Source organism: Bombina bombina, chromosome 4, assembly GCF_027579735.1.
Source record: "Bombina bombina isolate aBomBom1 chromosome 4, aBomBom1.pri, whole genome shotgun sequence".
NCBI classification, from domain to species: Eukaryota; Metazoa; Chordata; class Amphibia; order Anura; family Bombinatoridae; genus Bombina; species Bombina bombina.
This window is the reverse complement of record NC_069502.1, coordinates 1,241,297,736-1,241,322,663: the sequence shown is the minus strand read 5'-3', so window position 1 is coordinate 1,241,322,663 and position 24,928 is coordinate 1,241,297,736.

The following is a 24,928-nucleotide window of genomic DNA, read 5'->3' as shown; positions in this document are numbered from 1 at the left end:
TTCCTTAAATTATCTTTCATCCTTCATTCCCTTTAATTGTTCCTTTAGATTGAGGATTTCACTTTCAATAGATGTTAGTGTTTCTTTACATAATCTTTTCAGAATATCTATTAGTTCATTTGATGCTTTTTTCAAAGTTTCAGACCATTCTGACTGTAATTTCTGGCTTAAGGCAAAAGTACAGTTTTATTTTAATTGTAAACCTCTTGGGATGAGCCCCTTATTTGTATATCTATTTAGGAAGACTAGTTCCATTTTTTGTTTAAGTTCTTTTGTCATAGCTAGTTCTAAATTATGCATTAAGTCTGAAATGTTAGTAGTGTTATCTGTGATATTATTGCATGGATTATTATCATCACCCATATCTAAATCATTTTATCTCTGAATTCAAAGAAGTCCTCCATATGTGCATAGGATTACTCACTAAAAATAAAAAGTGTGAAACAGGTCTAAAATATCCTGTAAAAGTAGTGTATCCTGCAGCAACAACTACTGAGGGAAAGGGGTGCAATTTAAGAAAAAAATGAAGATAGAAGTGCGCTAGGAAAAAAGATATCAAACACCTCCCTAAGAAGACAGTATCCCTGCTAGATTGTCTAAAGGTATGCAGTAAGTTAGAAAACTAGTTAAAGGGAGGGCGCATTGAAGCCAAAGATATCACCACTGGCATTATATGCCAAATATTTATTTAAAAAACAGATCGATTATATATATATATATATTAAAAAAAAAATAGTTAATATAAGGGACGTCTCCCCATAGCAATAAAAATATTACAATGAAAAAAACACAGTTAATATCTAAACATCAATGTAGTATACCTGGAATGAACCCACATACATTTCGGTGTGAAATATTGCTTAAACAGTATAAATGTTGCAAATGAATCCCTCCGATTGCAGACAATTAATTGGAGAAACAATGTCTCTTAATGTGCAGGGCTCTACGTTGGCAGATAAAGTGTAGGGCTCTACGTTGGCGGATACCACTACAGCAGCTGAGAACAGCTGATCATTCGGCTTTACCCTGTAAACGGAACATCACAGGTGACATCAGATGCCGAAAGTTACACAGAGTTACCCGCTCGAGGACAAATACCGAATAGGAGTAAGCCAGCTTCATCGCAACAAGAAAGGGTAACGTACCCGCTACATGTAAGGAAAATACATCTTTTGACTCAACGAAATACAAAGGTATAATCTCTTTTATCCATTACTAAGTAGAAGTGGTATATATATTTTTTTGCTGGTCGGAACGATTTAACAGGTACTACTTCCTCCATTTGTAAATAAAACACCTAACATGTCCATCTGTTATCAGTGGTTCTATATGAGCAGAAAACCCTCTTCTTTAAACAGAACTGTATCAATATTGGGTAACAAGTGATTAACATAAAGAGACATTGTTTCTCCAATTAATTGTCTGCAATCGGAGGTATTCATTTGAAACATTTATACTGTTTAAGCAATATTTCATACCGAAATCTATGTGGGTTCATTCCAGGTATACTACATTGATGTTTAGTTATTAACTGTGTTTTTTTCATTGTAATATTTTTATTGCTATGGGGAGACGTCCCTTATATTAAGTACATTTTTTTTTATATATATATATATAATCAATCTGTTTTTTAAATAAATATTTGGCATATAATCCCAGTGGTGATATCTTTGGCTTCTATGCGCCCTCCCTTTAACTAGTTTTCTAACTCAGTGAAGCATCTTCATCCATCGCAGGACCGGCATCTTCTTCATCCCTGTGGAGGCGGAGCGGTTGATGCACGGAGGCGGAGGTTCAGGCAGAGGATTATCGGTCTGACATGGAGGTCCACTTCATGCGATTGTCCACCGTACACTGAGGATTCAATGCAAGGAACCCTTTTTATATTGGGTGTACCATTACATTCCTATTGGCTGAAAATTTAAATTAGCAAATAGGAATGAGAGCTGCTTAAATCCTATTGGTTGTTCGAATCAGCCAATATGATTTAAATGGGCAAAAAAGAGCTGAATGCCCCTTTAAGGGCAGTAAAAAAGCTATATGCCCTTTTAAGGGCAATGCCGATACAAATGCCCTTTTCAGGACAATGAGTAGATAAGTTTTTTTTAGTTAGGTTTTTTATTTTGTGGGTTTGGGGGGGTAGGGGTTTGTAATGTTAGGGGGTGCTTGTTTTTATTTTTTTACAAAAGAGCTGTTAACTTTAGGACAATGCCCTACAAAAGGCCCTTTTAATGGCTATTGGTAGTTTATTATAGATTCAGGATTTTTTATTTTGGGGTGTTTTTTTTATCGGGTATTAGAATAGAAATATTTGTTATTATTTCGGATCATTTTGTTTATTTTTTGTTATAGTAGTTTTTTTTATTTTTTTGTAATTGTATTTTTAATTTTTTAGTAATCTTAGGTTTTTTATGTTTAGTAATGTTAGGTTTTATTAGTGTAAGCTTAAGTTTTATTTTTATTTCACAGGTAAGTTGGTATTTATTTTTAAATAGGTAGTTAATAAATGTAACTTTAATTTAGGTCTATTTTAATCATGTTAAAGTTAGGAGGGTTTAGGTCCAGGTGTAATATAGTTTAATTTAGTTTGTTGCGATGTGAGGGCCAGCGGTTTAGGGGTTAATGGGTTTAGTTAGTGTCGGCAATGTTTGGGAACTGCGGTTTAGGGGTTAATAGGTTTAGTTAGTGTTGGCGATGTGGGTGTACGGCGGTTTAGGGGTTAAAAGATTTAGTTAGTGTTGGCGATGTTTGGGTGCGGTTTAGGGGTTAATAGGTTTAGTTTGTGTCGGTGATGTTTGGGAACTGCGGTTTGGGGGTTATTAGGTTTAGTTTGTGCCGGCGATGTATAGGAATGATGGTTTAGGGGCTAATAGGTTTAGTTTTTGTCAGCAATGTTTTGGAACGGCAGTTTAGGGGTTAATCGCTTTACTTTGTGATTTAATTACGGCTAGATTACAAGTTTTGTGTAATGAGGGGTGTGGTTTTAACTTGCACGTTATTGTCACCGCTCACTTACATATAGCGCTGGTATTACAGGTTTTTACAAACCCAGCGTTAAAAGGCAAGAAGTGAGCATAGAGCAAAATTGTGCTCCTTACCGCACTCCAATACCAGCGCTGCTTAAGTGAGCGGTGAGCTGGTTGGACGTGCTTGTGCACGATTTCCCCATAGACATCAATGGGGAGAGCCTGCTGAGAAAAAGTCTAACACCTGCCAAAAAGCAGCATAAATCTCAGTAACACAGCCCCATTGATTCCTATGGGGAAACACATTTTATGTTTACACCTAACACCCTAACATGAACCCAGAGTCTAAACACCACTAATCTTACACTTATCAACCCCTAATCTGCCGCCCCCGACATCGCTGACACCTGCATTATACTTATTTACCCCTAATCTGCTGCTCCGGACATCGCCGACACCTACATTATTCTTATTAACCCCTAATCTTACACTTATTAACTCCTAATCTGCCGCCCCCGACATTGCCAGCACCTACATTATTCTTATTAACCCCTAATCTGCCGCTCCGGAAATCGCAGCCACCTACATTATACTTATGAACCACTAATCTGCTGCCCCCAACACCACCGGCACCTACATTATATTAATTAACCCTAATCTGCCGCCCCCAACGTCGTCGCCACTATAATAATTATATTAACCTCTAAACCGCCGTACTCCTGCATCGCAAACACTAGTTAAATATTATTAACCCTTAATCTGCCGCCCCCAACGTCGCCGCCACTATACTAAATTTATTAACCCCTAAACCTAAGTCTAACCCTAATACCTCCTAACTTAAATATAATTAAAATAAATCTAAATAAAACCTACAATTAATAACTAAATAATTCCTATTTAAGACTAAATACTTATCTATAAAATAAACCCTAAGCTAGCTACAATATAACTAATAGTTACATTGTTTTTAGCTTATGGTTTATTTTTATTTTACCGGCAAGTTTGTATTTATTTTAACTAGGTAGAATAGTTACTAAATATTTATTAACTATTTAATAGCTACCTAGTTAAAATAAATACAAATTTACCTGTAAAATAAAACCTAACCTAAGTTACACTAACACCTAACCTAACCCTACAATTAAATAAATTCCCTTAATTAAATACAATTAACTAAATTCAAATTAATTAGCTAAATTACAAAAAAGGGCCTTTTTCCAGGGCATTGCCCAAAGAAATCAACTTTTACCTGTAAAAAACAATACACACAACCCCCCTAACAGTAAAACCCACCACCCACACAACCAACCCCCCAAATAAAACCCTAACTAAAAAAACCTAAGCTCTACATTGCCCTGAAAAGGTTATTTGGATGGGCATTGTCCTTAAAAGGGCATTTAGCTCTATTGCGGCCGAAAGCCCTAACCTAAAAATAATACCCACCCAATACACCTTAAAAAATCCTAACACTAACCCCCGAAGATCCACTTACCGGGAGAAGTCTTCATCCAAGTGGCAAGATGTCCTCAACGAAGCCAGCAGAAGTGGTCCTCCAGACGGGCCAAAGTGGTTATCCAGATGGGCAGAAGTCTTCACCCAGATGGCATCTTCTATCTTCATCCTTCCGATGCAGGTGGCTCCATCTTCAAGACATCCGGCACGGAGCATCCTCTTCAATCGACGGCTTCTTGCTGAATGAAGGTTCCTTTAAATGACGTCATCCAAGATGGCATCCCTTAGATTCCGATTGGCTGATAGAATTCTATCAGCCAATCAAAATTCAAGGAACGCTTGTATATATCAGCCAATCAGAATAACAAGTTACGCTTGTATATTTCACCCTTCGGACGTAGTTTTTTTGGCCCATAGACTGTTATAGAAAAGCCGCGCAATTTGGTATCCAATATACAGCATAAGGACTTAAGTGGCGAAAATGGAGAAATCTTACTCCATTTTCACCTCGTCACAAAATGCAGGCGTAGTAAGCCTTACGCTGAGTATTGGAGCCCCGTAACTCCCTAAACTGCCTGCAAAATAAAACCTAACACCTAACGCATGCCCAATGTCTATCTACCTGTCAACCGCAATCCCCCACCGCAATACCTAATAAAGTCTATAAACCCCTAAACCGCTGCTCCCGGACCCCGCCGCCACCTATATTAAATTTTTTAACACCTATATTAAATGTATTAACCCCTAATCTGACCCCCCTACACCGCCGCCACCTATATTAAATTTATTAACCCCTAATATGATCCCCCTACACCGCCGCCACCTATATTAAATATATTAACCCCTAAACCTAAGTCTAACCCTAACACCCCTAACTTAATTATTATTTAAATAAATCTAAATAATATTAATATTATTAACTAAATTATTCCTATTTAAAACTAAATACCTATAAAATAAACCCTAACGGCTAGATTTAGAGTTTGGCGTTAGCCGTCAAAACCAGCGTTAGAGGCTCCTAACGCTGGTTTTGGGCTACCGCTGGTATTTAGAGTCAGTCAGGAAAGGGTCTAATGCTCACTTTCCAGCCGCGACTTTTCCATACCGCAGATCCCCTTACGTCAATTGCGTATCCTATCTTTTCAATGGGATCTTTCTAACGCTGGTTTTAGAGTCTTGGCTGAAGTGAGCGGTAGAGCCTCTACCGACAAAACTCCAGCCTCAGAAAAAAGTCAGGAGTTAAGAGCTTTATGGGCTAACGCCGGTTAATAAAGCTCTTAACTACTGTGCTCTAAAGTACACTAACACCCATAGGTAAGGTCGGGCAGACTTGCTGGGCCTATGGCTCTTATCTGCCGTCAATATCTATGTTTCTATGTTTCTATGTTTAAACTACCTATGTACCCCTAAACCGAGGTCCCCCCACATCGCCGCCACTCTAATAAAAATTTTTAACCCATAATCGGCCGACCGCACACCACCACAACCTACATTATCCCTATGTACCCCTAATCTGCTGCCCCTAACATCGCCGACCGCTATATTATATTTATTAACCCCTAATCTGCCGCCCCCAATGTCGCTGCTACCTACCTACACTTATTAACCCCTAATCTGCCGACCGGACCTCACCACTACTATAATAAAGTTATTAACCCCTAATCCGCCTCACTCCCGCCTCAATAACCCTATAATAAATAGTATTAACCCCTAATCTGCCCTCCCTAACATCGCCGACACCTAACTTCAAGTATTAACCCCTAATCTGCCGACCGGACTTCACCGCTACTATAATAAATGTATTAACCCCTAAAGCTAAGTCTAACCCTAACCCTAACACCCCCCTAAATTAAATATAATTTTATTCTAACTAAATTAACTCTTATTAAATAAATTATTATAGCTACAATATAAATTATAATTATATTGTAGCTATTTTAGGATTTATATTTATTTTACAGGCAACTTTGTATTTATTTTAACCAGGTACAATAGCTATTAAATAGTTAATAACTATTTAATAACTACCTAGTTAAAATAATTACAAAAGGGGGGCGTGTCCGAGCAGCGTTCCTGACAGGACGCATTCACTATTAGCTCTAAAGGATCTCTCTATAATCCGCCGATTTCGGAGCCTTTAACAACTATAACAACTAGACATTTTATTATATAGGAGTCACTGAAGCAGCGGTGATTATAACATATCATTGGTTTGTTGTTTTTATGATATTGGAGCTTTAGTTTGGACGAGCAAGACCTAGGGCGGCGGCCTGCTAATAGGTAATGACCCCCCCCCCCCGGCTCCTCCGGGTAACCAGTGTAGGCAGAAGGTATCTGCCCTACTGACTTTATTTTCCCGATAACACATTGAGTTACCAGAAGCTATCCACTTGTGGACGTTTATAACCCTTTCTCCTGAACACAAAGTAAAACAAACATAGGGTGCCTACTACTGCAAGGATAAGATGGCCGCTTCAGGAGAGACAACAGCACATGATAGCATTCCAGCACAATGGCGCAAGTTTGAACGGCTATGCCTACAACTAATTGATAAGGCTCCGTTTGATAATCTTATGAAACTCCTTACTTTTGCACCTGCCGATAGTGCTGCAAAGCCTCTCCCCGCTAAGCTAGGCAAACAAGAAGGGCCCTCAAAAGCCATCTTACCCCGCGAATCTCAGCAGGCTGGGTCGGCAGTGAAGATAACAGAAGGTTGATACGCCTCAGTTCCGGAGCAAGCAAGCCCAACTAGCAATGATCCACCCGGCAGGTCTATCAACCCTCAGTGGCAGAAGGTGTATAACTTGTTTGCGGTAGATAGAGGAGGTGCCGGGAGGGACCTCCGGGAGGCAGCGGCTGAGCTGAAACCTCTCTCCACGTGGGCAGCCATATTGGGCACCACCGCCCGACAAAGTAAGTTTCCAGAACCAGCCCAAGCAACGCCGGGCACATTACAATTACCACCTGATCTGGAGACTACATATAGAACTTTATTGCTTTTGCGGATACACCTTCCTAATACCCTGCTGGTCATGACTGAGCTGCAATCGCTTTCTGTGCTGGCGGTCATGTTTGGCAATTATGATCAACCTCATTCCTCCTTGGTAGCAGCCCAAATGGTGCACAATGATCTCCTCAAAATCTGTGAATCTGGGACTATACATAAAAATCTTTCTTCCCCTCTGAGCCTTTCTTCTCACGCTTTATATGGGGACTCACGCAACCTTGTTGGGATACTCTCAAATGGATAACCTAAGCCTTGGGGACAAATCGATTTTCCAGTTCGATAAGTATCACTACTTTTTATGTTTCAGCTATTTGCTTATTTATCTATAGGTTTGTGCTTTATATAAAATACACTAGGCAACTCTAGCACAATGCAAGACTCCACAGGACTGCATCAAATGATTAACACGTTATGCTGGCTATGTATGACACTATGTTATTGACACTAGATCTGCTAACAATGTTAATGTCCGAATATTATATTATTTGTCTGTCTGTTTATACTGGAGGTTAGTGGGGGGCCCCTGGAGGAACATTTTAGACAATAGATATTTTTGTCAGGACAACATTGCATATAACCATAATATGTCATAATATATATTCGCTAGGTGGCCTGCGGCCGAGGCTATGGGCGAAACAGAACAAGCATCAATTTCAATAAGGTAAAATGAGTTATGATGTTAGTTATATTGGACTATATGTATCACCACGTAGACAGCAACCCTTAAGTATAAGTTCTTCCTGTGGAATATTTGTTACTCAGGCATAATACATACCAGGTTGTCATAATTAAGTTATGAGACATTATTATTAATCCCAATGGTCGGAGTTGGAATACTTGGAGCATCAGTTTATCTGTTGTGTCCGTTGCTATGTCACCCCTCTGTAATATACAAGACCTGGAGTATGCACTTCATATCCTTTTTCAGAAAGATACCAGAAGGGTTAGCCTAAGCATTTTTACTTTAAGGTTTAACTCATTGTGTACTTGTTATACCTGTTTGTTTTTTCCTTTTTTATTGTTTTCCTTATTCTGATACATAATGGTCCCCAACATTATTTTTACTTTAATTTCAAATGTAAGGTCCAAGAGCGGCCTGAATCATATTATCAGGGGCAGAAATTGTAAACAAAACTAGAGGACTCTTTAAACACTTGATGAATACCTGTTTATTATATAATATCTGCTTTATAGCTAATGTACATTTTTATGTATGTTTATTATTTGTACTATGCAGTTCCTCAATAAAAATTTATAAAAAAAAAAAAAAAAAAATTTAATTACAAAAGTACCTGTAAAATAAATCCTAACCTAAGTTACAATTAAACCTAACACTACACTATCATTAAATTAATGAAATAAAATACCTACAATTAAACCTAACACTACACTATCAATAAATTAATTAAATAAAATACTTACAAATAAATACAAATAAATAAAGTACAAAAAATAAAAAAGCTAAGTTACAAAAAATAAAAAAATTAATTACAAACATAAAAATATTACAACAATTTTAAGCTAATTACACCTACTCTAAGACCCCTAATAAAATAACAAAGCCCCCCAAAATAAAAAAATTCCCTACCCTATTCTAAAATTAAAATAAAAAAGCTCTTTTACCTTACCAGCCCTTAAAAGGGCTTTTTGCGGGGCATGCCCCAAAGAATTCAGCTCTTTTGCCTGTAAAAATAAACGCAATACCCCCCCAACATTACAACCCACCACCCACATACCCCTAATCTAACCCAAACCCCCCTTAAATAAACCTAAAACTAAGCCCCTGAAGATCTTCCAACTTTATCTTCACCATGCCAGGTATCACCGATCCGTCCAGAGGAGGCTCCGAAATCTTCATCCAAGCCCAAGCGGGGGCTGGAGATCCATCATCCGGCTGAAGTCTTCTATCAAGCGGCAAGAAGAAGTCCAGAAGAGGCTCAAAAGTCTTCATCCTATCCGGGCAGAAGAGGAGATCCGGACCGGCAACCATCTTCATCCAAGCGGCATCTTCTATCTTCATCCAATGACGAGCGGCTCCATCTTGAAGACCTCCGGCGCGGATCCATTCTCTTCTTCCGACGTCCTTAGTCCGAATGAAGGTTCCTTTAAATGACGTCATCCAAGATGGCGTCCCTTGAATTCCGATTGGCTGATAGGATTATATCAGCCAATCGGAATTAAGGTAGGGAAAATCTGATTGGCTGATTGAATCAGCCAATCAGATTGAGCTCGCATTCTATTGGCTGTTCTGATCAGCCAATAGAATGCGATCTCAATCTGATTGGCTGATTGGATCAGCCAATCAGATTTTTCCTACCTTAATTCCGATTGGCTGATAGAATCTTATCAGCCAATCGGAATTCGAGGGACACCATCTTGGATGACGTCATTTAAAGGAACCTTCATTCAGACTTAGGACGTAGGAAGAAGAGGATGGATCCGCGCTGGAGGTCTTCAAGATCGAGCCGCTCGTCATCGGATGAAGATAGAAGATGCCGCTTGGATGAAGATGGTTTCCGGTCTGGATCTCCTCTTCTGCCCGGATAGGATGAAGACTTTGGAGCCTCTTCTGGACTTCTTCTTGCCACTTGATAGAAGACTTCAGCCGGATGATGGCTCTCCAGCCCCCGCTTGGGCTTGGATGAAGACTTCGGAGCCTGGACCGATCGGTGATACCCGGTGTGGTGAAGATAAGGTAGGAAGATCTTCAGGGGCTTCGTGTTAGGTTTATTTAAGGGGGGTTTGGGTTAGATTAGGGGTATGTGGGTGGTGGGTTGTAATGTTGGGGGGGTATTGTATGTTTTTTTTACAGGCAAAAGAGCTGAATTCTTTGGGGCATGCCCCGCAAAAGGCCCTTTTAAGGGCTGGTAAGGTAAAAGAGCTTTTCTATTTTAATTTTAGAATAGGGTAGGGCATTTTTTTTATTTTGGGGGGCTTTATTATTTTATTAGGGGGCTTAGAGTAGGTGTAATTAGCTTAAAATTGTTGTAATATTTTTATTATGTTTGTAATTAATTTTTTTATTTTTTGTAACTTAGTTAGTGTATTTATTTGTATTTATTTGTAGATATTTTATTTAATTTATTTATTGATAGTGTAGTGTTAGGTTTAATTGTAACTTAGGTTAGGATTTATTTTACAGTTAATTTTGTAATTATTTTAACTAGGTAGTTATTAAATAGTTATTAACTATTTAATAGCTATTGTACCTGGTTAAAATAAATACAAAGTTACCTGTAAAATAAATATAAATCCTAAAATAGCTACAATATAATTATAATTTATATTGTAGCTATATTAGGGTTTATTTTACAGGTAAGTATTTAGCTTTAAATAGGAATAATTTATTTAATAAGAGTTAATTTATTTCGTTAAAATAAAATTATATTTAACTTAGGGGGGTGTTAGTGTTAGGGTTAGACTTAGCTTTAGGGGTTAATAAATTTATTAGAGTAGCGGTGAGGTCCGGTCGGCAGATTAGGGGTTAATAAGTGTAGGTAGGTGGCGGCGACGTTGGGGGCGGCAGATTAGGGGTTAATAAATATAATATAGGGGTCGGTGGTGTTAGGGTCAGCAGATTAGGGGTACATAGGTATAATGTAGGTTGCGGCAGTGTACGGAGCGGCAGATTAGGGGTTAAAAAAAATATGCAGGGGTCAGCGATAGCGGGGGCGGCAGATTAGGGGTTAATAAGTGTAAGGTTAGGGGTGTTTAGACTCGGGGTACATGTTAGAGTGTTAGGTGCAGACTTAGGAAGTGTTTCCCCATAGGATACAATGGGGCTGCGTTAGGAGCTGAACGCTGCTTTTTTTTTCAGCTCAAACTGCCCCATTGTTTTCTATGGGGGAATCGTGCACAAGCACGTTTTTGAAGCTGGCCGCGTCCGTAAGCACCGCTGGTATTGAGAGTTGCAGTGGCGGTAAATATGCTCTACGCTTCCTTTTTGGAGCCTAACGCAGCCCTTCTGTGAACTCTAAATACCAGCGGTATTTAAAAGGTGCGGGGGAAAAAAGCCAGCGTTAGCTACGCGGGTCGTTACCGACAAAACTCTAAATCTAGCCGTAAGATAGCTACAATATAATTAATAATTACATTGTAGCTATTTTAGGGTTTATTTATTTTACAGGTAACTTTGTATTTATTTTAACTAGGTACAATAGTTATTAAATAGTTATTAACTATTTAATAGCTACCTAGTTAAAATAATTACAAAATTACCTGTAAAATAAATCCTAACCTAAGTTACCATTACACCTAACACTACACTATCAATAAATTAATTAAATAAACTACAATTATCTAAACTAAAATACAATTAAATAAACTAAACTATATTACAAAAACAAACACTAAATTACAAAAAAATAAAAGGATTACAAGAATTTTAAGCTAATTACACCTAATCTAAGCCCCCTAATAAAATAAAAAAGCCCCCCAAAATAATAAAATTTCCCTACCCTAAACTAAATTACAAAAGTAATCAGCTCTATTACCAGCCCTTAAAAGGGCCTTTTACGGGGCATTGCCCCAAAGTAATCAGTTCTTTTACTTGTAAAAAAAGAACAACCCCCCCCATTACAACCCACCACCCACACACCCCTACTCTAAAACCCACCCGATCCCCCCTTAAAAAAACCTAAGTCTAACACCCAAGTGCTCCTTACCTGTCCTGAAGACCGGCGGAGAAGGTCCTGTTCCAGGCGGTGAAGTCTTCTTCCAAGCAGCGACCTCTTCTTCTTCCAGGAACCAGCTGGCGCGGAGCGGAGGAGTTGAAGACCGATGACCGCGGAGCTGAAGACCGTCCACTCTGGAACTGAAGACCGGCGATGCTGGAACTGAAGATCGGCGATGCTGGAACTGAAGACCGCGGAGCCATGGAGCGTGGAGGATTCTCTTCATACGATCTCTGCCGTACACTGAATAGGAATTCAAGGTACGCGATTAAAAATGGCATCCCTTGAATTAATATTGGCTGATTTGAGCCTTCAAATTCAAATCAGCTAATCGGATGAGAGCTACTGTAATTCTATTGGCTGATTTGAATAGCCAATAGAATAAGAGCTACTGTAATTCTATTGGCTGATTTGAATAGCCAATAGAATTACAGTATCTCTTATTTTATTGGCTATTCAAATCAGCCAATAGAATTACAGTAGCTCTTATCCGATTGGCTGATTTGAATTTGAAGGCTCAAATCAGCCAATAGGAATTCAGGGGACGCCATTTTTAATCACGTACCTTGAATTCCTATTCAGTGTACGGCGGAGATAGTATTGGCTGATCGGAACAGCCAATAGAATGCGAGCTCAATCTGATTGGCTGATTGGATCAGCCAATCGGATTGAACTTGAATCTGGCTGATTCCATCAGCCAATCAGAATTTTCCTACCTTAATTCCGATTGGCTGATAGAATCCTATCAGCCAATCGGAATTCGAGGGACGCCATCTTGGATGACATCCCTTAAAGGAACAGTCATTCGTCGGGAAGTTGTTGGCCAGGATGGATGTTCCGCGTCGGCGGGATGAAGATGGAGCCGGAAGAAAGAAGATTGAAGATGCCGCTTGATAGAAGACTTCAGCCAGATGATGGACCTCTTCAGCCCCTGCTTGGATCAAGACTTCAGCCGGATGATGGACCTCTTCAGCCCCCGCTTGGATCAAGACTTCAGCCAGATGATGGACCTTTTCAGCCCCCGCTTGGATCAAGACTTCAGCCGGATGATGGACCTCTTCAGCCCCCGCTTGGGCTTGGATGAAGACATCGCCCGGATTGGATGAAGACTTCCGACCCTCTTCTGGACGGATCGGTGATACCCAGCGTGGTGAAGACAAGGTAGGGAGATCTTCAGGGGCTTAGTGTTAGGTTTATTTAAGGGGGGTTTGGGTTAGATTAGGGGTATGTGGGTGGTGGGTTGTAATGTTGGGGGGGTATTGTATGGGTTTTTTTTACAGGCAAAAGAGCAGAATTCTTTGGGACATGCCCCACAAAAGGCCCTTTTAAGGGCTGGTAAGGTAAAAGAGCTTTTCAATTTTTATTTTAGAATAGGGTAGGGCATTTTTTTATTTTGGGGGGCTTTGTTATTTTATTAGGGGGCTTAGAGTAGGTGTAATTAGCTTAAAATTGTTGTAATATTTTTATAATGTTTGTAAATTATTTTTTTATTTTTTGTACTTTAGTTAGTTTATTTAATTGCATTTATTTGTAGGTATTTGTATTTAATTTATTGATAGTGTAGTGTTAGGTTTAATTGTAACTTAAGTTAGGATTTATTTTACAGGTAATTTTGTAATTATTTTAACTAGGTAGCTATTAAATAGCTATTAACTATTTAATAGCTATTGTACCTGGTTAAAATAAATACAAAGTTGCCTGTAAAATAAATATTAATCCTAAAATAGCTACAATATAATTATTATTTATATTGTAGCTATATTAGGGTTTATTTTACAGGTAAGTATTTAGCTTTAAATAAGAATAATTTATTTAATAAGAAATAATTTATTTCGTTAGATAAAAATTATATTTAACTTAGGGGGGTGTTCGGGTTAGGGTTAGACTTAGCTTTAGGGGTTAATACATTTATTAGAGTAGCAGCGAGGTCCGGTCGGCAGATTAGGGGTTAATACTTGAAGTTAGGTGTCAGTGATGTTAGGGAGGGCAGATTAGGGGTTAATACTATTTATTATAGGGTTATTGAGGCGGGAGTGAGGCGGATTAGGGGTTAATAACTTTATTATAGTAGCGGTGAAGTCAGGTCGGCAGATTAGGGGTTAATAATTGTAGGTAGGTGGCAGCGACGTTGGGGGCGGCAGATTAGGGGTTAATAAATATAATATAGGGGTCGGCGGTGTTAGGGGCAGCAGATTAGGGGTACATAGGGATAATGTAGGTTGAGGCAGTGTGCGGTCGGCAGATTAGGGGTTACATTTTTTTATTTATTTGGCGGCAATGTGGGGGGGCCTCGGTTTAGGGGTACATAGGTAGTTTATGGGTGTTAGTGTACTTTAGAGCACAGTAGTGAAGAGCTTTTTGAACCGGCATTAGCCCAGAAAGCTCTTAACTCCTGGCTTTTCTCTGCGGCTGGAGTTTTGTCGTTAGATTTCTAACGCTCACTTCAGCCAAGACTCTAAATACCGGCGTTAGAAAGATCCCATTGAAAAAATAGGATACGCAAATGGCGTAGGGGGATCTGCGGTATGGAAAAGTCGTGGCTGCAAAGTGAGCGTTAGACCTTTACCTACACGACTCTAAATACCAGCGGTAGCCCAAAACCAGCGTTAGGAGCCCCTAATAGGTAAGTATTTAGTTTTAAATAGGAATAATTTAGTTAATAATATTAATATTATTTAGATTTATTTAAATAATAATTAAGTTAGGGGGTGTCAGGGTTAGACTTAGGTTAAGGGGGTAATATATTTAATATAGGTGGCGGCGGTGTAGGGGGATTAGATTAGGGGTTAATAAATTAAATATAGGTGGCGGCGGTGTAGGGGGATCATATTAGGGGTTTATATATTTAATATAGGTGGCGGCGGTGTAGGGAGATCATATTAGGGGTTAATAAATGTAATATAGGTGGTGGCGGTGTAGGGGGATCATATTAGGGGTTAATAAATTGAATATAGGTAGCAGCAGTGTAGGGGGATCATATTAGGGGTAATATATTTAATATAGGTGGCGGCGGTGTAGGGGGATCATATTAGGGGTTAATAAATGTAATATAGGTGACTGCGGTGTAGGGGGGTCAGATTAGGGGGTAATATATTTAATATAGGTGGCGGCGGTGTAGGGGGGTCAGATTAGGGGGTAATATGGTTAATATAGGTGGCAGCGGTGTAGGGGGGTCAGATTGGGGGTAACATATTTAATGTATGTGGCGGCGGGGTCCGGGAACGGCGGTTTAGGGGTTAATACTAGGATAGGTTTATTGCAGTGTGGGCTATGTCAGTTTAGGGGTTAATAATTAGGCTTATTGCATTTTGGGGTGGTTGTCGTTCTAGGGGTTAATACATTTATTGTTAGGAGTTAGAGGGGGGATTGCGGATAGAGGGGTATACGTGTCGGGCTATTTTTGGGAGGCGTGTTAGACAGTAACGGGAGATTTTATACTTACGCTTATTTCTGGACATCGCTAGTTTGTCCGACTTACGGCACTTTATCAACTGTCGGCGCCGTATATGTGATAGCCCGATGTGCTAGGTCAAACTGCGGGCAGCGCAGGTTACCATGCTTGCGCTGAAACCTGCGCCATATATTGGATCGCGCCCCTTGACGGGATAAGGTGTACCGCTCACTTTTTGGCCTCCCAGGACAAGCTCGTAATACCAGCGCTATAGAAATCCCATAGAAAAAAGACTATACGCAATTTGCGTAAGTTGATTAGCGGTAAGGCCAAAAAAGTGTGCGGTGCCCCTAAATCTGCAAGACTCGTAATAGCAACGGTAGTGAAAAAGCAGCGGTATAAACTGATAACGCTGCTTTTTCACTATAACGCAAAACTCGTAATCTAGTCATTAGTGTCAATGTCGGGGAACTGCAGCTTAGATAGAATGAAAAATTTTGAATATGAATAATGGATCCAAAAATTCGGAAACTGATTTATTCATTTTCAGAATTTTTGGGGATTTGCAGATTCGGAAATTCTGGTGCATTCAAATCTCCGAAAACGAAATTCAGCTGAAACGAAATGTACATGTCTAAAGGATTCTAAATAAGCACCAGTAGTCTCAGAATCTCAAGGAATTTGAGAAAATTCCACATTGGATAAATCCACAACAGGCTTATACTCAGGGGAAGAGGAGGAATCATTTTTTCTCTTCTTTGACTCTTTTTCAATGTCCATAGACTCCCCCTCCCCTTCAATTTAAAAGGAGACCTCTGGCTCAATAAAGTCAACAGGATGTAAAGCAAAAAACTGTAGTAGAAGAGGGAGCCATAGTATTCTCATCTGCCTTCACAGTTTCCACCACCTCAGGGTCCACAGCAACAGAGATCTCAGCAGCAGGTAGAACAAAACCCTTCACTGATGTTACAGCCCCCTTTCTTTGGGGTGCTGCTCCTCTCAGACAGTTTCTGACATATCCCTGTTCAGCCTGGACATAGCTTTTTTAATACTTTGGGCATTGCCAAGCCAAATGATCAGTGGCACTGCAGATAGTGCACTTCCTTCACATAGTTCTTACAACCAGCTTTATCTGTACACCCCTCCTTTAAATTACAGACAGAAATGGGGCATACTAGGATATAATAAGTAGCCTTGATTTTCAAAGATGGTGAAAGTCTGTTCATAATGTTTTTTTACATCACCGACAGCCTTTAGCTGGAATTGAACCCAGAACCTCGTACTATCATTAAAGGGTCAAAACAGGTTCTTCATCTTTTCTGCAGCACTAATGAAACTACAGAATTGATGAAGCCAAGCCATTATCTGGCAGTCCTCTGCAAAAGGATTGTACACAGCAGTTCTTTTCAAATTATAACTGTTGTGACACCGAAGTGTCCAACCTCAGGGGGCGCTATATAAACACAAAAGAGACCATGGATCTATCTAATTAGACCAAACTAAGTGTAGTCAAGGGTATTTAACCAATTAGTTTCTATATAGGTCTAATACATAGATATAAATCACATGGGTAATAACCCTACAAAGGAGTCAAAATCACAATCAAATTCACATTAATAGTCACCACTCACCAGTTGTGAAATGGATCTTGGCAAATGGCTCAAGTGTAAATGAGCTTGATTGTCCTGATGTGTTCATCAAATGTTATATAACGTCTGTAATGATGATCCAAAAATAACCATATGGAGTGAGATTCCAGTGGGTGAGAGCAGCTCCTCTTGTAGATAAACGACCAAAAACCAGATATCTGTGAAAAACAATCACAAAGAGAGAGGGCTCCTCCTAGTGTAACAGTGATATGATGTCACAAAGAGAGAGGGCTCCTCCTAGTGTAACAGTGATATGATGTCACAAAGAGAGAGGGCGCCTCCTAGTGTAACAGTGATATGATGTCACAAAGAGAGAGGGCGCCTCCTAGTGTAACAGTGATATGATGTCACAAAGAGAGAGGGCGCCTCCTAGTGCAACAGTGATATGATGTCACAAAGAGAGAGGGCTCCTCCTAGTGTAACAGTGATATGATGTCACAAAGAGAGAGGGCTCCTCCTAGTGTAACAGTGATATGATGTCACAAAGAGAGAGGGCTCCTCCTAGTGTAACATTGATATGATGTCACAAAGAGAGAGGGCTCCTCCTAGTGTAACAGTGATATGATTATGAACTGTAACAGATTTAGATCTGAAATAATACTCACAAGGGGAGCAGCACCAAATGTGCTAAATGAGGCAAGCTGGGGATTCACAGTGGCCCAGCTACACTGATCCTGCAGTAGGATGTCGGGATCCAGCATATCCAGATAGTGTGATAGACAGAGCAGGCTCAGACTTACATATGTAAAAACATATATTTATTTAAAAATAAAATTAAAAAGCATAGAGGTGTGGACATCCCCCTAATGATTAAAAAACAAATGTTGTAACAGATTTCTCAGCACAAGCTGGCTGTTTCCTCAGGCATCTGTTCAGCTAATGGAAGTACTGATCCCTACATCCTACTGCAGAATCAGTGTAGCTGGGCCACTGTGAATCCCCAGCTTGCCTCATTTAGCACATTTGGTGCTGCTCCCCTTGTGAGTATTATTTCAGACCTAAATCTGTTACAGTTCATCATCATATCACTGTTACACTAGGAGGCGCCCTCTCTCTTTGTGACATCATATCACTGTTACACTAGGAGGCGCCCTCTCTCTTTGTGACATCATATCACTGTTACACTAGGAGGCGCCCTCTCTCTTTGTGACATCATATCACTGTTACACTAGGAGGCGCCCTCTCTCTTTGTGACATCATATCACTGTTACACTAGGAGGCGCCCTCTCTCTTTGTGACATCATATCACTGTTACACTAGGAGGCGCCCTCTCTCTTTGTGACATCATATCACTGTTACACTAGGAGGCGCCCTCTCTCTTTGTGACATCATATCACTGTTGCACTAGGAGGAGCCCTCTCTCTTTGTGACATCATATCACTGTTACACTAGGAGGCGCCCTCTCTCTTTGTGACATCATATCACTGTTACACTAGGAGGCGCCCTCTCTCTTTGTGACATCATATCACTGTTACACTAGGAGGCGCCCTCTCTCTTTGTGACATCATATCACTGTTACACTAGGAGGCGCCCTCTCTCTTTGTGACATCATATCACTGTTGCACTAGGAGGAGCCCTCTCTCTTTGTGACATCATATCACTGTTACACTAGGAGGCGCCCTCTCTCTTTGTGACATCATATCACTGTTGCACTAGGAGGCGCCCTCTCTCTTTGTGACATCATATCACTGTTACACTAGGAGGCGCCCTCTCTCTTTGTGACATCATATCACTGTTACACTAGGAGGCGCCCTCTCTCTTTGTGATTGTTTGTTTCAAATTAGCTGCATTTCTGAAAAAATCAAACCCTTTCAAGTACAGATGATCAGCACGCGCCATGGCCTTCCTGTAGTAATGGGTGGACCAACAGGTCTTCTTCCTTTTATTGCTCAGAAACTGCTGAACTGTGCTAGGAAAATCAGGGGCCACAGAAGCCCCCATAACACCAGGGAATGCTGACATACCCAACAGCAGCAAAACCCCAAACAAAAGGGAAGTGGGGCAAGGCCAAAGGGCTCCATGTACGAAGCAGCGAAAGCTGCTCCGGAGCCTTTGCGGGGCAGGTTCGCATATGCGAGCCTGCTTCCCGCAATGTAAGAAGCAGCGGTCATTAGACCGCTGCTTCCTACACCCTACGCCACCTCTTAGGTGGCGAAGCAAAATCACAGAGAGCACGCTCGCTCTCGGTGATTGACAGCCCCTTCAGTCGTGTGATTGGTCGCGCGATTGAAGGGGCAGGCATTACACACTCCGATGAGTGTGTAATGATACATACGGGCAAGCGGATCAACAGATCCGCTGCCCGTGTGTAGCAGAGGCGGGCAGACAGCTTCGCGAGTTAAGAAGCTGTCCGCCCGCCGTTTAGTACATGGTGCCCAAAGGGTAGGTTCTGGGGCTAAACCACTTTGCTAGACAGCCATTTCAAGTAATTTGACTCTCATCAGAAGGTAGCTTTAACTTGCTGCTTGGTGAAACTTCTTTCAAGAAAAATAGGAATACTCATTTGAGGTGGAGAAAAAATTGGGACAGTATGGAAAATGCAAAAAAAAAAATTAGTCATTTGAAAATTCATTTCACTCTGTACTATATTGAATACATATTATGTTAACACATTATTTCATGCTTTACATTGTGAACTTAATGTATTTTTGAAAATATACACTCATTTCAAATCTGATGACTGCAACATGCTCCAAAAAAGTTGGGACAGTCGACTGTTTACCACTGTGTAACATCACCTTTTCTTTTAATAACACTTATTAAGCGTTTTAGGCACTGAAGACACCAGTTGGTTAAGTTTAGCAAGCGGAATTTTCCCCCATTCATCCCTTATACATGGCTTTAGCTGCACAACTGTATGGGGCCTTTGTTGCCTTACACATAGATTACAAGTTTTGCGCTATACAGGGTTTGAAACGAGCGCAACAAAAGTTGCGTTATTTCACCCTCTATTACGAGTTTTGAAAAAGCTGCCTTGTGCATGCGATATGGTTGCATTGAGCTCCATACCGCACAGAATACAAGCGCTGCTTTGACGTGCCTGTGCACGCTTTCCCCATAGACATCAATGGGGAGAGCGTGTTAGAAAAAACCTAATACCTGCGATTGCGAAATAAAACGTTTCGTAACGCAGTCCCATTGATGTCTAGGGGGGAAAAAAAGTTACATTTAAACCTAACACTCTGACATAAACCTGAGTCTTAACACCCCTAATCTGCTGCCCCCGACATCGTCAACACCTACATAAATGTATTAACCCCAAATCTGCTGCTCCCGATATTGCCACCACCGAAATAAATCTATTTACCCCTAATCTGCCACTCCCGATATCGCCACCAGTATAATAAAGTTGTTAACCCCTACTTCCCCACACCCCTACTTCGCCCACACTATAATAAAAATATTAACCCCTATTCCACCGCTTCCCAACATCACCACCACTAAATAAAGTTATTAACCCCTAAACCTTTAGGAATGCAATGGTAACCCCAGTATGAATAAAATGGGTACCTTGCATTTGAATCCTCAGTGTGCATCGGATGATCGCATGAAGAGGACCTCCACGTCGGATCGATGGACCTCCGCCTCCGCGCATCGACTGTTCCGCCTCTGCAGGGATGAAGAAGATGCCGGTCCCGCGATGGATGAAGATGGATCCACCTGGATGAAGATGGAGCCGCTGGGATAAAGATCGTTCAAGCTCGACTTCAGCAACTGTGAGTACCTAAAGAGGGGTTAGTTTTAGTTTTTTTTATGTTTTTTTGGGTGTTTTTTTTTTTTAGATTAGGTTTTGGGCATTTCTTAAAAGAGCTGAATGTCCTTTTAAGGGCAATGTCCATGCAAATGCCCTTTTCAGGGCAATGGGTAGATTAGGTTTTAGTTAGGTTTTTTTTATTTTGGGGCGGTTATGTGGTAGGTTTTACTGTTGAGGCAGTCTTTGTATTTTTTTACAGGGAAAAAGCTGATTTCTTTAGAACAATGCCCTACAAAAGGCCCTTTTAAGGGCTATTGGTAGTTTATTGTAGGCTAGTTTTTTTGTTTTTTTTGGGGGGGGGCTATTAGAATAGGTATAATTGTTTTTTATTTTGGATAATTGCGCTTGTTATTTTTTGTAATTTAGTATTTTTGTATTTTTTGTAACTATAGATTTTTTTTGTGGTAGTGTTAGGTTTATTTAATGAGTAATTTAATTTATTTAATTGATAGTTATTTTAATTTTAGTCTAATAGTAATGTTAGTTTAATTTATAGTTTAAACTTAGGTTTTTTTAATTTCACAGGTTTTTATTTATTTTAAGTTTTTATTTATTTTAAGATAGGGATCTTGTAATTTTTATGTAAAGTTGGGGGGTTGTTAGGTTTAGGGGTTAATAGTTTAATTTAGTTTTTGGTGATGTGGGGGCACTGGCGGTTTAGGGGATAATAGGTTTATTTTGTGTTAGTGATGTGGGAGGCCAGAGGTTTAGGGGTTAATAACTTTATTTAGTCATGGCAATATCGGGGAGCAGCGGAATAGGGGCTAATATCTTTATTATAGTGTGGGCGATGTTGGGGTGAGGGGGGGGAATAGGGGTTAATAACTTTAGTATAGTGACGACAATGTTGGGGAGCGGTGGAATAGGGTTAATAAATGTTATTAGTGGCAGCGATATCTGAAGCGGCAGATTAGGGGTTAAGAAGATTAATTTAGTGTTTGCGATGCAGGTAGGCCCTTGGTTTAGGGGTTATTAAGTAGTTTATGGGTGTTAGTGTAATTTGTAACAGTTTAGTTATGAGTTTTATGTAACAGTTTTGTTGCGTAAAACTCATAGCTACTGCTCTCAGATGGTGGTACGGATTGTGTCGTTATAGGGTGTAACGCAAGCTTTTTAGCCTCACCGAAAAACTTGTAATGGCAGCGCTATGGGAATCCCATGAAAAAACGTCATTTTTTCGAGTGCAGGACTGACGTTGTGTTACGGTCTGTAAGGCTTGCGGTACAGCTATACTGACAAGACTCGTAATGGCTGCATTGCTGTTTTAACGCTGAAATGGCAATTTTTTCAGCGTTAAAACATGATTGCACAATTCATAATTTAACTGTTATTTTGCCCTTGATAATGCGCCACACATTCTCAATCGGAGACAGGTCAAGACCGTAGGCCCTTGTAATTAGGGAACATGATGGCTGTTTTTTCTAAAAAACTATTTGAAATGTTGACTCATCGAAACAACAAAACACAATTCCACTGTGCTGCTGTTCATCTAAGATGAGACCAAGCCCAGAGAAGTCGGCGGCACTTCTGGACTGTGTTGATGTATGGCTTCTGCTTTGCATAGTAAAGCCTTAACTTGCATCTGTGGATGAAGCAGTGAATGGTGTTGACTGACAAAGGTTTACCAAAGTATTCATGAGCCCATGTCAGGATATCCATTACAGACTCATGACGGTTTTTGAGACAGTGATGTCTGAGGGATCAGAGATCACAAGCATTCAGAAGTTGTTTTCTTGCCCTTTACGCAACAAGATTTTACTAGATTCCTTGAATCTTTTAATTATATTGTGCACTGTAGAAGGTGACATCTGCAAAATACTACTGATTTGTCTTTTGGGAATGTTGTTCTCAAAGTGCTGGATTATTTGCTGACGCATCTGTTGGCAGATTAGTGAGCCTCGACCCATCCTCTTGAAGGAAAAGGCCGTTTTTGGAGGCTCCTTATATACTATGATTACACGATTGCCTCACCTGTTTCACATCACCTTCTTATTTCAACTTGTCACATTGCTATTAGTCCTAAATTATCTCAGTCCCAACATTTTTTGTTGCAGTCATCAAATCTGAAATTAGTGTATATTTTCAAAAATACATTAAATTCAAAAGTAAAACATCAAATAATGTGTTATAAATGTGTTTTCAATATAGTACAAGCGGATTGAGTTTTCAAATGATTTTTTTTTTTTTTTTGCATTTTCCATAATGTCCCATATATATATGTGTTGTGTGTGTGTGTGTGTGTGTGTGTGTATATATATATATATATATATATATATGTGTGTGTGTGTGTGTGTGTGTATGTATGTATATATGTATATATATATATATCTATATATCTATATATCTATATATATATATATATATATATATATATATATATATGTATGTATGTGTATGTATTGGAGTTGATCGTGCCAAGTGGATTCAGAACATTAAGACCAAATATGCCCCGGTGTTTGAAAGTGTTCTGGGAAAAGTTAAGAACAAAAGGGTACGGTTACAGTTAAAACCTGGAGCAAGGCCAAAGTTTTTCAAAGCATGAACTGTGCCATTCGCTTTAAGGGCAGGAGTTGATGCTTAACTGAGGAGGTTAGAAGAGTTAAAGATTATAACCCCAGTGCATCGTAGTGAGTGGGCTTCTCCTATTGTACCGGTAAGAAAGAAAGATGGACATATCCGAATATGTGGAGACTTTAGGATGGTGTTGAATGAACAGTTAGCAGTGGATAAGTATCCATTACCCAGAACAGAAGAGATTTGTGCTAACTTAGCTGGGGGACAACATTTCACAAAGATTGATTTAAAAAATGCTTACCTTCAACTTGAAGTACATCCAGATTCCCGCAGGTTACTCACCATCAATACTCACCGTGGTTTATTTCAATATAATCGTATGGTCTTTGGCATTGCTCCTGCACCAGCCATCTGGCAACGCACCATGGAAGAACTGTTAAATGGACTACCCTATGTCCAATGCCTTTTAGATGACATGTTAATCACGGGCAGGACGGAGGAAGAACATCGACACAATGTAGAGAGGGTACTGCAGCGGCTAATGACCTACGGGTTGAAGTTCAACTTGGAGAAGTGTGATTTCATGCGCAACAAATTAGAATTTTGTGGCCATGTTATAGATTGTCATGGTCTACACACTGCTGATGACAAAGTCAAGGCCTTGCAAGAAGCTCCTATACCACAGAATGCATCACAACTACGATCATACCTTGGTCTCCTTTACTATTACCACCGTTTTCTTCCCCAGCTAGCCCATACGTTACACCCACTACATCAGCTTCTTGAGACAAATCGATCCTGGTTGTGGAGCAGTGAATGCAATAAAGCCTTCCAGGAATCCAAGAACCTACTCCTGTGTTCCCGCATGTTAATGCACTATGATCTTCAGAAACCACTTATGATAGCATGTGATGCTTCGCCTTATGGTTTAGGGGCTGTATTGTCCCACACAATGCCAGATGGGACAGACCGACCGGTAGCCTTTGCTTCCCGTTCTCTAACGACGGCAGAGAAGAACTATTCCCAATTAGACAAGGAAGCATTGGCCATTGTATGGGCTGTTAAGAAGTTCCATAACTATATTTATGGGAGACAATTTACTCTAACTGACCATAAGCCACTGCTGACCATCTTTAATCCAAGGAAAGGAATTTCAACCACTACAGCGGCTAGATTGCAAAGGTATGCTCTAACTTTGGGGGCATATCATTACTGCATCAAATACCGGGCCCATGATTTCCATGGCAATGCTGATGCCATGTCCAGGCTTCCACTAATGAATTCCTTACCAGTTGTTCAAGAAAGCCTTCCAAGTGTGTGTTTTACGGGTATAGTACATGCCAAACAAATTGCAAAGGAGACAGCTTGTGATACTGAATTACAACTTCTGGCAAAGTATTTGAGAGATGGCTGGCCAAGAACTGGCTGTGATGTGCAGCGAGCATACATACTACGAGCGAAAGAACTCACACTCAGAAATGGATGTATTTTATGGGGTGAGAGAGTTCTGGTTCCTAATGGG